A 13,630-nucleotide genomic window follows, 5' to 3' on the forward strand; every position below is an offset into this window, starting at 1 on the left:
TGCTTTCCAAATGCATGAAAAGAAAAACTCAATTCAAAACAAATGAGTGCATCATTGTTTTCTGTAGGGACTTTATAAGATGTGTGTATTGTCAGCATGTCAGTACCTCCTTCTAATTTGCAACAACTGCAAGAAGCTCTCTTGTCCGTGTGTGCCAATATTCCTGCAGAATGATTTCAAGACCTAATGCAATCTGTGCCAGGATGAATTGCTGCTGTAATGGTCAAAGGAGGTTAAAAATACTACTAGATTGGGGTTTCTAGTAAAGTGGCCATTCAGGGTATGTCTAAAAAAGTATTTGAGCTTTTTGAAAAATAAGCCGCTCTGTTATCACTTCCCAGGAGGACATTGAGGATACAGGGAGGCAGGTGAGTATAACAGTTACATCCCCTGATTCAGTGGCCCCAAGAGCTTGTAACCTTATGGGCCCATGGGATTTGACTGGTTCTCTATAACGGGAACCTGTCACATCCCTATACACCATAAACTAAGTTATCCCAATGTTAGGGAATGTCACTAGGAGCCAGGGGAGGTATTTTTTATACTCACCTGCTCTTGCAATTCAGTGATGTCCCCCATTGAAGTGAGCGTGCGGCAAGAAAATATGACACTTTTCAGAGTCCTGTGCGCGTGCTGTCCTATACAAGTCACCCGGCTCCCTGTCACGTCCCCTAGCAATACCATAGCTTAAGGCCCTTTTACACGGGACGAGTGTTGGACAAACGATACCCAACACTCATCCCATGTATTCTCACTCCTGTGCTGTTACACAGGAGCAAGTATCGCTGGATCGCTCACAGAGTGGTCAGCAGGAGGGTTGGGGTGGCTGGAGGAGAGTTCTCTCCTCGCTCTCCACTCACCCCTCTCCATTCACTGTAATCAGAGGCTGCTCACTACTGAACGGCTACTGTTTACACTGAATGATGGTCGTTCAGAATTTTAAGCATGCTTCAAACTGAATGACTAGACAATACTCATCCAGGCATTCAGTTTCTGTATGCTTTTACAGGGAACGATTATTGTTCAAAACCCAGCGTCCCGTGTAAAAGGGCCTTAATTTTATGGTGCTGCTGGGATATGAAAAGTTCTCTTGAAGATGCAAAAGCAGGGAGATGAGCCTGACAACAGCATGGTGGAAGTTTGAGACGGGAGCTCCAAACCAGAATGCCTCTAACCCTATCTACAACAGCTTATCTGCAAGATGGTGAGGACCGGAGGGACACATCACAGCGGCATGGGGCCGGTAGACAGCAACCTGAGATGAAGAAATATTTCAGTAAACAGCTGGCTGCTTCTCCGGCACGTGGTCTCAAGATGGTACCAACATCCAACTAAGCACACTGCAGTGCGGAGGAATATAATGCTGATAGCATTTCTGAAAAGCCAGGAGGTACTGAATCTTTATCTATCTCAAGGGGTTTCCTTAAAAAAGTCATCACAAAGGTTTTGGCTCCCATAGCTAGTGAGCTAGCAGATAAAAAAGCCGACATACGTCCCATTGGGTATAGAGTGGAGCCTTGGAGCAGACAAAGCAAGCAGTTAACCATTTTAGTATTGCTATGAAGGAACATGTGCTCCTGCCAAATGTCTGGATAAACCAAGCATATTTCCTACTGGAGGACCAGGAGTATCAGAATAGAAGGAAGAACATAAGAATTTAGGGGTCTCCCTGAAACCTTTTGATCAACACTCCCACCTTGGTGTGCCATATTTACTGATTTGGTAGGGTTACAAAGAGCTGACAAAATAATAATAGAGAGAGTACATAGAACTTTACGCCCAAAGCCTGCTCCTACTGACCCATCCACGGACATTATATGCGGCCTGCTAAGCTACATTAATTTGGCCCTTATTCTCTCCAAGACCCGAGAACAGGGTGATATCATTTAGGAAGGTGCTACATTGCACTTTTATCAGAACTTGACGCCATCTACACCAGGTTAGTGCAAAGCACTAAAGCCTCTCGCTGAGAAATTCAGAAGCCTTAAAATCCCTTACCACTGGCTCTACCTCTTTGTCATTTGTCTTTAAGAGAAATAGGGCCACGATCCGCTATCCAAAGACTTAATGTCATGTTGAGAAATTCTGGTTGTAACTCCTATGGATATACCCTCCAGGTAGATGGAGGTAGATGTCCTTCCCAAGCTGCCTTCCCCAACACATGGTCAACAGTGTAGAAACCTAAGTCGCCTAAAGTAGAAACATTCTTCCAAATCCACAAGCCCAAGTGACATCACCTAATAAATTGGACTGAGCTAGAATGGATCCTCATGGATTACTTTTTTTTCTTGTCCCCTGAACTCACCTTATTGAAACTTTGATGTTACAACTAATTTTTCTGGGGGTGCGGGTAGTTCATTCAATCAGGATTGACATTTATTTTTCTGTCCTCCCTTCCTTCCTCCCCTCCTGCTACCTTTTTCCTCTCCTTCCTCTCCCTGACCTTTTCGCTGTTATTAGTATTTTCGTATTTTAACTCATGCTTAGGCCATACTATGTGCTAATGCTTGAGGAGTACTTTCAAGTTGTTCTTCGGAACTTTACAGGTTCACAGTTTATTCTTACGCAGGTGCTTATCAGAATTGCTAGTCTGCCCTCCACATTCCACTAAGGCGGCACTTAACATTAAAGGAAGCAAACTTTTGTTTAATGGCTGCAACGCAGTAGCATTTTATCATTAATACTGAAAGTTAATACTGACATCCTGTTTTTACAGAAAACACATTTCAGGACCATGTATACCCCCAATCTGAGTCATACCTCTAGGGGTGTGAGCATAGGCATACATAAGGAATAGAGATGAGCGAGCATACTCGCTAAGGCAAACTACTCTAGCGAGTAGTGCCTTATTCGAGTACCAGCCCGCTCGTCTCTAAAGATTCGGCTGTCGGCACGGGTGACAGGTGAGTTGCGGCGGTGAGCAGGGGTGAGCGGGGGGGAGAGAGGGAGAGAGAGATCTCCCCTCTTGTTCCTCCCCGCTCTCCCCCACCGCTCCCCGCCCACCGCCAGCAGCCGAATCTTTAGAGACGGGCGGGCAGGTACTCGAATAAGGCACTACTCGATCGAGTAGTTTGCCTTATGGAGTATGCTCGCTCATCTCTAATAAGTAAGTCCCCTTTAGACATCAATCCTCTATTATTGATCCAGAGGGGACATACTTGTTTCTGAAAGGCAATTTGGATTCATTGCCTATCACAATGTGCAACCTTTATGCCCCAACTGTACTATCAGTTGGATCAGAGAAATCATGTTTAAAATTGATGTGTTTAAAAAAGGCCTACTGCTCATTGTAGCATTCAACCCACTTGTAGATTCCTCCTTCTCGTGCTCAGGCTTCCCCTTCAGATCATTAAGGAGACTCCATCAGAGGCTATCAGACATGAGTCTTAGTGATGTGTGGCGTCGGTTTCATACTGGCACGGGAGAGTATATATTAATTTCCAGGGTGTATAAATCCTACCAGAGATTGGATTATTTATTATTGAGTAACAATTTTTGCGACAGGTAGTGGACTCTTCTATTGGTAACATAACCATGTTGGACCATGCCCCTATTTACTTAACACTATCTATATCAAATTTGCTGAACGAGGAGTGGTTATGGAAGCTTAACGAACATTACTAGACTCACAAGAAACTCTCGATAGATTAAGCTCCAATCTTTTTTCAAGCTGAATTCGGCTATCTCTGTTTCCCAGTCAGTGAGGCACACAAGGCGCTTATATGAGGAGAATTCATCTCCCTAGGCTCTTATGTGAAAAAAAAAAAATTTGCAACAAATCTCTGCACTGCCTAGTCACATAGCGTCCCGGAAAAAATTCCACAAGAAATCTTTAGCAGTTGTGGAACTAAATTCCTTGATGTTGCTGAGGAAGTAACTTAAAGGGGTTGTCCTGCGCCGAAACGTTTTTTTTTTTTTTCAATAGCTCCCCCGTTCGGCGCGAGACAAACCCGATGCAGGGGTTTAAAAAAAACCCCGCATAGTACTTACCCGAATCCCCGCGCTCCGGTGACTTCTTACTTACCTTGCGAAGATGGCCGCCGGGATCTTCACCCACGGTGGACCGCAGGTCTTCTCCCATGGTGCACCGTGGGCTCTGTGCGTTCCATTGCCGATTCCAGCCTCCTGATTGGCTGGAATCGGCACACGTGACGGGGCGGAGCTACGAGGAGCAGCTCTCCAGCACGAGCGGCCCCATTCAGAAGAGAAAAGACCGGACTGCGCAAGCGCGTCTAATCGGGAGATTAGACGCTGAAATTAGACGGCACCATGGAGACGGGGACGCTAGCAACGGAACAGGTAAGTGAATAACTTCTGTATGGCTCATAATTAATGCACGATGTACATTACAAAGTGCATTAATATGGCCATACAGAAGTGTATAACCCCACTTTGTTTCGCGGGACAACCCCTTTAAGGATTTATTAAATAGCAAATCAGCCAAATCCTATCTCAAGACAAACTTTTAGTTTTATGCTCATGGCAACAAGGGGGAGGGAGGGTCATGTCAGCTTTGATTAGAAAATCTGAGGGGTCTACCACAATCTCTTGAATGAATTCTCCTCAAGGTGACCTCTTGACGGATACCAAAGACATTGCCCGGTGTTTTTCATCCTTCTACAATACTTTATACAACATATGTTCCGGGGAAACTCTGGCAGAATCCAGTTCAAAGCTAGGAGCTATCAAGTCCTTTTTTGACACTATTGGTCTTCCGCTTGTCTCTTCTGAAGAGTCAGAATCTCTTCTGTTTTCTGTCACGGCCAAAGAAATCAAAGAGGCACTAAAAACCATTCCCAATGGATGGAGTCCAGGCCCGGATTGGCTTTCCCATAATGTATTATAAAAAATTCCTTGACGTCCTGCCCCAACCTTTAACATCGTATTTTAATACTCTCTTTGAAGGTGCCTTACCCAACTACCATTCCCTATAAACTCATATCACCATTCTCCACAAAGAAGGCAAAGCAATTAGGTCCATTTCCCTTCTCAACACGGATATAAAACTTTGGTCCAAAATAATAGCTCATAGAATTGGCCCTACTTCTGAAATTGATCGCCCCTGAACAATCTGGATTCATCAAAAACAGAGAGGGCAGACATAACACCCAGCGAGTCCTATATGCTATTGGGTATGCCAAAAAGCACAACTTTCTCCTAACTTTACTAAGCAATGACGCTGAAAAGCATTTGACAGGATAGACTGGCTCTACCTGGAACAAACACAAGTGAAATTTAGATTTCCCAAGAAATGTATTGATCTCATCTTAGCTCTCCACTCATCCTCACATTCAAGACTTAAAATAAATGGTCTTCTTTCATGCTCTTTTGACATACATAATTATGTTCGCCAGGGCTACCCTCTCTTGCCCTTCCTCTTCATTCTTTCCCTAGAAACATTAATCCAGACAATATAACAACACCAGTAACCAAAGTTTCCATATAGACAGGGTAGCCCATCATGTGGCAGCCTTCGGGGACAACATGCTGCTGATCTTCAGGAATTCCTCATGAGCCTTCCCGTCCTTATTACAACTATTAGAACATTTCCTTCAGCTTTCTATTTTTAAGATTAATCTCCCCAAATGTGAGATCTTGGCCATAAACATTCCGGCAGCAGGGAGAGATAGACTATCTATAAAATTTTCATTTAAATAGCAATCCTCACACATTACTTACCTAGGGATCAAACTTCAGCTAACATGGCCACTGTCTTTTGCCTTAACTATCTAAGAGTCCTCATAGAAATATTGCATCTCAATTAAAAACATTAGATATTCCAATGTTCTCTTGGATGGGAAGAAAGAACCTACTTAAAACTTAAATTTTCCCTTAAAGGGGTTGTCCCGCGCAAGCAAGCGGTGTTAAGCACTTCTGTATGGCCATATTAATGCACTTTGTAATGTACATCGTGCATTAAATATTGGCCATACAGAAGTTATACACTTACCCCCCTCCGGTGTTGGCGTCCCCGTCTCCATGGCGCCGACTGAAGCCTTCTTCTCCCTCGATTAGATGCGCTTGCGCAGTCCGCTCTTCTGTTCTGTTGAATGGGGCCGCTCCGGCGTGCTCGCGCCGCACAGGTCTTCTGCGCATTTTCAAGAATATCAGAAAACTTTTCTCTTCCTTTCTATGGAAGTCTTCAAAATTGTGTCGGCCGTATAATTTATTACAACTTCTCAAATCTTTTAGGAGGCTTCGACCTCCCAGATATAGAGCTATACTGTCAGTCCTTCCAGCTTTGCCTGCATATGGAACTTCTCCACCCTTCACACACCCAAGTTCATATTCAGACGGCCCTATATAATTTTAAAACCTCCGACCTAATATCCACATGGAAACTCTCCTCTCATCACAATTAGATGCTGAATTTGGGGGCATGATACAGACTTGGAAGAAAATCAATGCACAGACTCCCCTTTCTCCATTTACCTCGTCCCATCTAATCCCAATCTCGTAACACCAGATTTTATTGACCCCTTAGGTGTATGGAACATATTCAATAGGGTCCTAATTGGAGAACTATTTAGTAACCAAAACATTACATCCATCACACAACTTCAGACCAACTACAATATTCCCAGGTGGCCCCTTTATCTCAAAACGCACAGACTTTCTTAGGTCCTATAACCCAGTGAGAGCCCTAACCTGGTACAAGACACTCGTGGCAATATCACCTATGACAAAACGCCTGATCTCATACCTTTACAACAAGCTTCTCTCAAAACAAGGTCCAACAAAGCCTTATTACTTGGCTGAGTGGGAGAGTGAATTTTTGGCACTATGTTTCTTCCACACAAGATCACACAAATTTTGCCAAGATCTCACGGGTTCTCATGGTGCGTTACCACCCAGTAGAATGCTTTTAAAGTGGTTACCAGGTGATTTAGAACTCCTAAGAAACTAGCACTCATGCATACAGATCCTATCGAGATGTGTTGGAGGTGCGAACGAGAATCGGGTACCCTATACCATCTATGGTGGAGTTGCCCTTTAACAATGCCATTCTGGCGCAATGTGGAAGGCAAAATAAACAAGATTTGCTTATACCAAATTGAATTTACCCCTGAACTAGTTCTTTTAATGCTCCCCTTAGAAGGTTGTCTCTTAAAGGGGTGGTCTCGCGAAACCAAGTGGGGTTATACACTTCCGTATGGCCATATTAATGCACTTTGTAATGTACATTGTGCATTAAATATGAGCCATACAGAAGTTATTCCACTTACCTGCTCCGTTGCTAGCGTCCTCGTCTCCATGGTTCCGTCTAAATTCGCTGGCAGCTTGCTTTTTTAGACGCGCTTGCGCAGTCCGGTCTTCTCCATTCAGCACGAGCCGCTTCAGTGTGCTCCCCGCTACAGCTCTTCTGCGCATGCGCAGACGAGCTGTCACTGCTCGGGAGCGCGCTGAAGCGGCCATTCTGCACCATCCTCTGTTAGAGGAAGGTGCAGAAACTGGAGCTGCCCAGCGGAGAAGCCCAGCCCAGCCCAGCAGCCCCGAGAAGCCTCCCAGGTAAGTGATGGGTCGGGGGTCGGGGGGGGCTGCCGCTGCGCCGGGCTGCGCCGGGGGGGGCTGCCGCTGCGCCGGGGGGGGCTGCCGCTAGGCCGGGGGGGCTGTCGCTAGGCCGGGGGGGGCTGCTGCTGCGCCGGGGGGGCTGTTGCTAGGCCGGGGGGGCTGTCGCTAGGCCGGGGGGGCTGTCGCTAGGCCGGGGGGGGCTGCCGCTGCGCCGGGCTGCGCCGGGGGGGCTGTCGCTAGGCCGGGGGGGGCTGCCGCTGCGATGGGGGGGCTGTCGCTGCGATGGGGGGGGGGCTGTCGCTGCGCCGGGGGGGGGCTGCCGCTAGGCCGGGGGAACTAGCGCTGGGCTCCGGGGCCTTCACCTGGGCTGAGGGTCTAGCGCTGGGGAGCCGGGGGCTAGCGCCGCTTACCTGCTGCCTGGCGGTGGGCGTCTGGTCGGCGGCTGCGGGGCGTCGTGTTGCCATGGAGACACAGCTGGCGGCGTCTCGGGAGCGCGCACGTCGGGCTGCAGCGAGCGACGGGGAAAGAGCCGGCGGCCATCTTGAGGAAACTTTTATAAGTTGCTGAAACGCTGGAACGGTAAGTACGAACCAGCTAGAAATGTCATTTACAGGGGGGCTTAGTAATGTGTGTTTAATGGGGGGGACTGGGCAAAAAAAAAAATTAACTGCTTCCTCGAGACATCTCCTTTAAGGAAAATATCTATTTCTACACACCTTATACTGGCTGACAAATTCCTGATTCCCATTGATTGGCTCAATTAAAAGCCCCCCAGACACTTCAGTGGGGCTAGATAAAGTATCAAATTGCTTGCTTAGAAGAACTCTGTAGTCGGGGCCAGAAGAACCATAATTACTTTCTCAATATCCGGCCCCCTTGGAAGTCCTGCCTTCAGTCCCATCCCAAATACATCAGCAAACTCAACCCCCCCCCCCTCCCGACCCTTTTGATCTCATCTGACCTATTTATATAAATTTCATAACTTCTTTGCACTATGATAACACCTGATAACACCTGCGTTGGTCATGTTATATCCTACGTCTCCCGTAGCATTATTTCCTATTACTATATGGGTGTGTATATTTGCATATACTCATACTGTTTCAGTCCTGTCATTATACATTATTGCATTGTACTGTACCATGCTCATAAAGATTTGCCAAAAATAAAAAGATGCAAAAACACTTCCATAACATATTTGGTAGATTTGATGCTGTCTGTTAATTATGTCCTCAGTGCAGGGAACAGACACTGCAGCGATCCACAACTCTGGAATCCCTTCTCCTGGCTATTTTAGGGATATTTTTATTGTCCCCATAACAGAATTTCATCACATAAGTGCACGGCTTTCAGCACAGAACACCCTGTTCTTCCAGCTACTGTAAATCTTGTAGTGGAGAAGTCAATAATCATACAGACCATATTAATGTTCTCTGCATGCACTTACAGTATATACAGACTAATTAGCAGAAAGACAGCACAAAATGCAACCCATGGAAACAACTTCATATACACTCATTGTAAAAAAAATATTACTTAGGCCGCCTGCAGACGAGCGGGTCGGATCCGGCAGCGAGAAATCTCGCCGCGCGATCCGACCCCAGAGCCTGCAGGGGCGAGCGCGTACTCACCCGCGCCTGGCGGTCCCGGCTCTTTGATGTGCCGGCTGCCGCGCAGCCGGCGCATGCGCAGACCGGAGGCGGCGGCCAGGTGAGTGCGTGCTCCGCACAAAATTAGAACATGCCGCGGTTTGTTTGCCGCGCGAGATTTCGCGCGGCCAAACCGCGGCCGTCTGCATAGGAGTGCGTATTGTAATGCACTCCTATGCAGACTTTCAGCGGCGGAAATCCCGCGGGAAATCCCGCGGCGGGATTTCCGCTCGTCTGCAGGCGGCCTTAGAAGGAGTTTCCAGAATGGAATGAAACTTTCTCTGTGTGATTGTAACAATGTTATAATTAAATGATTACAATATCAGAGCAAAAGGATATTTTATTGTGGAGAACTGACACCTTAAACAGAGGCTCTAGTACCCTGTTGTACCGCCTCCAGCTTGGATACAAGATGTGATACGGGCAGGCCTGGAGTCTCTAGTACGCTGTTGGGCCGCCTCTAGCTTGGATACAAGATGTGATACGGGCGGGCACATAGGCTCCAGTACCCTGTTGTACTGCCACTGGCTTGGATACAAGATTTGATATGGTCGGGCATATAGGCTCTAGTACCCTGTTGTACCGCCTCTAGCTTGGATACAAGATGTGATAGAGATGGGCATGAAGGTTCTAGAACCCTGTTGGGCTGCCTCTAGCTTGTATACAAGATGTGTTATGGGCATGTATGGAGGCTCTAGTACGCTGTTGGGCCGCCTCCAGCTTGGATACAAGATGTGATACGGGCATGTATGGAGGCTCTAGTATGCTGTTGGGCTGCCTCTAGATTGGATACAGGATGTGATATGGGTGGGCATGGAGGCTGTAGTACCCTGTTGAGCCGCCTCGACCTTGGATACAAGATGTGATATGGGCATGTATGGAGGCTCTAGCACGCTGTTGGGCTGCCTCTTGCTTGGGCACAAGATTTGATACGGGCAGGCATGAAGGCTGTAGTACCCTGTTTGCTGTCTCTAGGTGGAGTGAGTAGGAGTGACCAACTGTCATATATGATCGCCACCCTCACCCCCTCCCTTCAACACCAGACCATCACACCAGCAATGGGGGCAGTGTGCCGCTCCACAATGAAGGCAGAATTGAGGCGCTCACCCCAAGGTCTCCAGACATGAACATGGCCATTGTCGGTGCTCAAACTAAACCTGGATTCATCACTGAAGACAACCCACTTTCACTCAATAGCAGTCCAGTTTCGTCATTCACAACACTACTGCAATCGGAGGCAGTGGTGGGTGTCAAAGGCAGTGCATATAATGGGCCCCATGAGACCAAATGTCCTTCAGACAATCGCCTGGAAATGGTTCCGACAGACACAGGGATGTAACAATGGCGCCACCTGTCTCTGGATGGTGGACAACAAAACAGTTGAAGCTGCTCATGCTTGTCGGATGATCAGATGATCCTCTCTACTGGTGGTTTGTTGGGGGTCCTGAGCCCAGTCACCTTGTGTGCCCCCACACATCCACTGATCCCAGCACCTCCTAACAGTCTGGTCAGAGAAAAGCCCAGGTGGCAAGCAAAACATTGATATGACCATTCAGCTTCTCACATCCCAATAAGCAGAGTCCAAATCTCCAGGATCGGGATTAGCTGACGAGTGTTGAAGTCTCTGGGGACTCCGAGTCTTCCAAGGGGAGCCTTGGGTCCACATAATCAGCCCTGCTTTGGTTGCTTAGGATCGATCCCTCAGACACCACTTTGTCTACTGCTGAGACCAACCGGTACTCTTTCCGATCTCCAGGCTTGGTCTCACCGCCACAAGAGGAAATGAAGCTCACATCCAACGTAACTGATTTATTAACGTTATGCAGAACTTCTTTCTCCCCAGGCACTGGGGGGCACAATCAGTGGATTAGAAGCATGTCCCCACTTCTCTAACTCATAGGCCTTAAGCTCGGCACTTCACAGACTCTCTCGGTCTACTTTCAATTTCTCTATACTGACTCACCCTCCCAAGGGGTGGGCATGTCCATCCAATTTAAACCTCACTCTGGTTGCCTGGATGATGTTGCATTTTGCGCCAGCCACGGTTTGCCCTCCCAGCACCCAAGGCGCACAGTATTAAAACAAATGTTTCCACAAAACAATAGGTAAGAGAACAATACATAGAAATACCCTTCTTCAATAGGATACCCTCTTACAATGGTACTAGGTATGTTCTTTTTATGACACCCGATCCCTCCTCATGAATATAAGAGTTCCTTGCCAACTTTCACAAGAGGCAACTTCCTATGGCTGCTCTTTTTTCCCCTAAGTAACAGTCATTAATTAATGTATTCTCTGTGTGCCACAGCTCATTACCATTCTGATTTCAATTAGGATTTGGATTGTGCGAAACCCATTTTTGCTAACAAGGCAGAACATTAATTTGGCTGTTTTCTCGTCCGATACTTAGATACATTAAAAAAAATAATTATTAGCAAATAGACATAATCATTAAACATCTGCCATAATATATTGTGTGGGAAGATGTTCTGGTGGCATCTGTGAGAAGAAATTCAAGATATGACTGCTACATACCTAAAGGGGTCTCCGAAACTCAGGACACATGGTTTTATGGAAGAGAGGAGCTTATACATTGTAATTTGCTACTATTTGACCCAAAAGCAATTATCTGTATCTTTCCAACACTTGAAAACCTAAAATCTACATAAAAGGGTCACTAGTATTTTTAACCCCTTGAGGATATGGCTATTTTTCATTTTTGAATTTAGTTTTCTCCTTCCCACTTAAAAAAAAAAAACATAAAACTTTTATTTTTCTGTCAAAGAAGCTGTATGAGGGTTTGTTTATTGGTACTGTCTCAGCGCCACTGGCACTGACGTGCATGCACAGGTCCGGTGTGATGTTAGCGCCAGACCACGTGATGGGCTTGCTGGCACATGCACAGTGGCATCTGGCACTGGACATCTAGGGAGAAACATCACCCTTCTATTATAGTACTGATAGATATACTGGCTGAGCTGTTTATCATCTTGGTCAGCCTATCAGAGCCTTTCTTTGGGTACTCATTCCGGCTTCTCTTTACAGAGGATGCCAGTAATACATTTGCATACAGCTCCTGTTCTATGGTGAAAGGGGTTGTACCACGAACACAAGTCATCCCATATACATAGGATGAGGGGTTAACTTGCTGATTGGTGGGGGTCTCTACACTGAGACCCCAACTGATCCCGAGGGGGTCCCATGTTCCCTATACGCCTCCCTGCAGGCTTACTGGTCATGTTTTTAAATGTTCTTTTTAATACTCAAAACGTTTATTATACATAGTTTTTTAGTTTCCATAGAGGTCTTGAACTTGCAGTCGTTTGAACTCTTATATAATACACTGCAATATTTCAGTATTACAGTATATTGTATAAGCAATCAAACAATTGCTTTTACAGTTGTTGCAGAAGTATCGCAGTACATCGGCTCTCTTTTAAGATGTGCAATAGGCATGTCTTAATAGGCAGAAATACATGGCAGCCCTGGGCACCATTACAAAACCCTAGACTGCCATGACACCCAAACAGCACCCCATGATGTCATTGCATCAGGGCTGTTCGGGAGATAGAGGGGGCCCTCTATCTCTGTTTGGCCATTTAAATCTCGCTGTCAGGACTGGAAAAAGCATCTAAATGATTAACAGCTGCAAATAGAATTTTCTCTGATAACAGCTGGATACGAGCTGTCAAACACAGTCAACACCCGCTGTGTATGGAGCGGGCTCAGGTCCCTGCGCACATCTGCCATACATATTCGGGGATGTTGACAAGGGGGTTAAAGAGAACCTGTCAATATGCACTGCAATTCTTAGTATTAAAATGATGAAAACTATGACAAAACCCTTTATAAGTCAGTTGTACATGGTGAGTGCCACTGAGACCTGTCATACAATGGATCCAGCACTGCGTTGAAGATTCATTTTTTTACATCATATTTCAAGCCTTTCGGGGCTGCTGGTTTAAGCTTACTGGTTTACATTGAGTCTTTTTTTTTATTATATATTATGCACATGAAGAAAAACATAGTTTTATTACTTTTTTCTGTTGTTTACTGCCTCAATGTCTACAGCTGGTATCTGGCGGTGTATGCTTATGTAACTGAATAAATTAAACTATTTAGGTATTATATTTGTTTTTGCAGTACACCGCTATCTAAAAGGAGACCTCTTCATATTTCTAGGTCATATGGAAAATCACAGGCAAGGCCATGTTTAGATCTGAGCATTGGGAGGCAGGGACATAGCACATGTGCTGTAGTGAAAAACCTCTGCTTGCTTTCCCCCCAACTTCAGTTCAAGGCTAGAGATGAGCGAGCACCAAAATGCTCGGGTGCTCGTTGCTTGAGTCGAACTTTCCGCGATGCTCGAGAGCTCGTTTCGAGTAACGAACCCCATTGAAGTCAATGGGAGACTTGAGCATTTTTCAAGGTGCCCGATGCTCTGCATTGTTTTCAATGTAGCCACGGCT

The sequence above is a fragment of the Eleutherodactylus coqui genome, chromosome 1 (assembly GCF_035609145.1).
Source record: "Eleutherodactylus coqui strain aEleCoq1 chromosome 1, aEleCoq1.hap1, whole genome shotgun sequence".
Classification (NCBI taxonomy): Eukaryota; Metazoa; Chordata; class Amphibia; order Anura; family Eleutherodactylidae; genus Eleutherodactylus; species Eleutherodactylus coqui.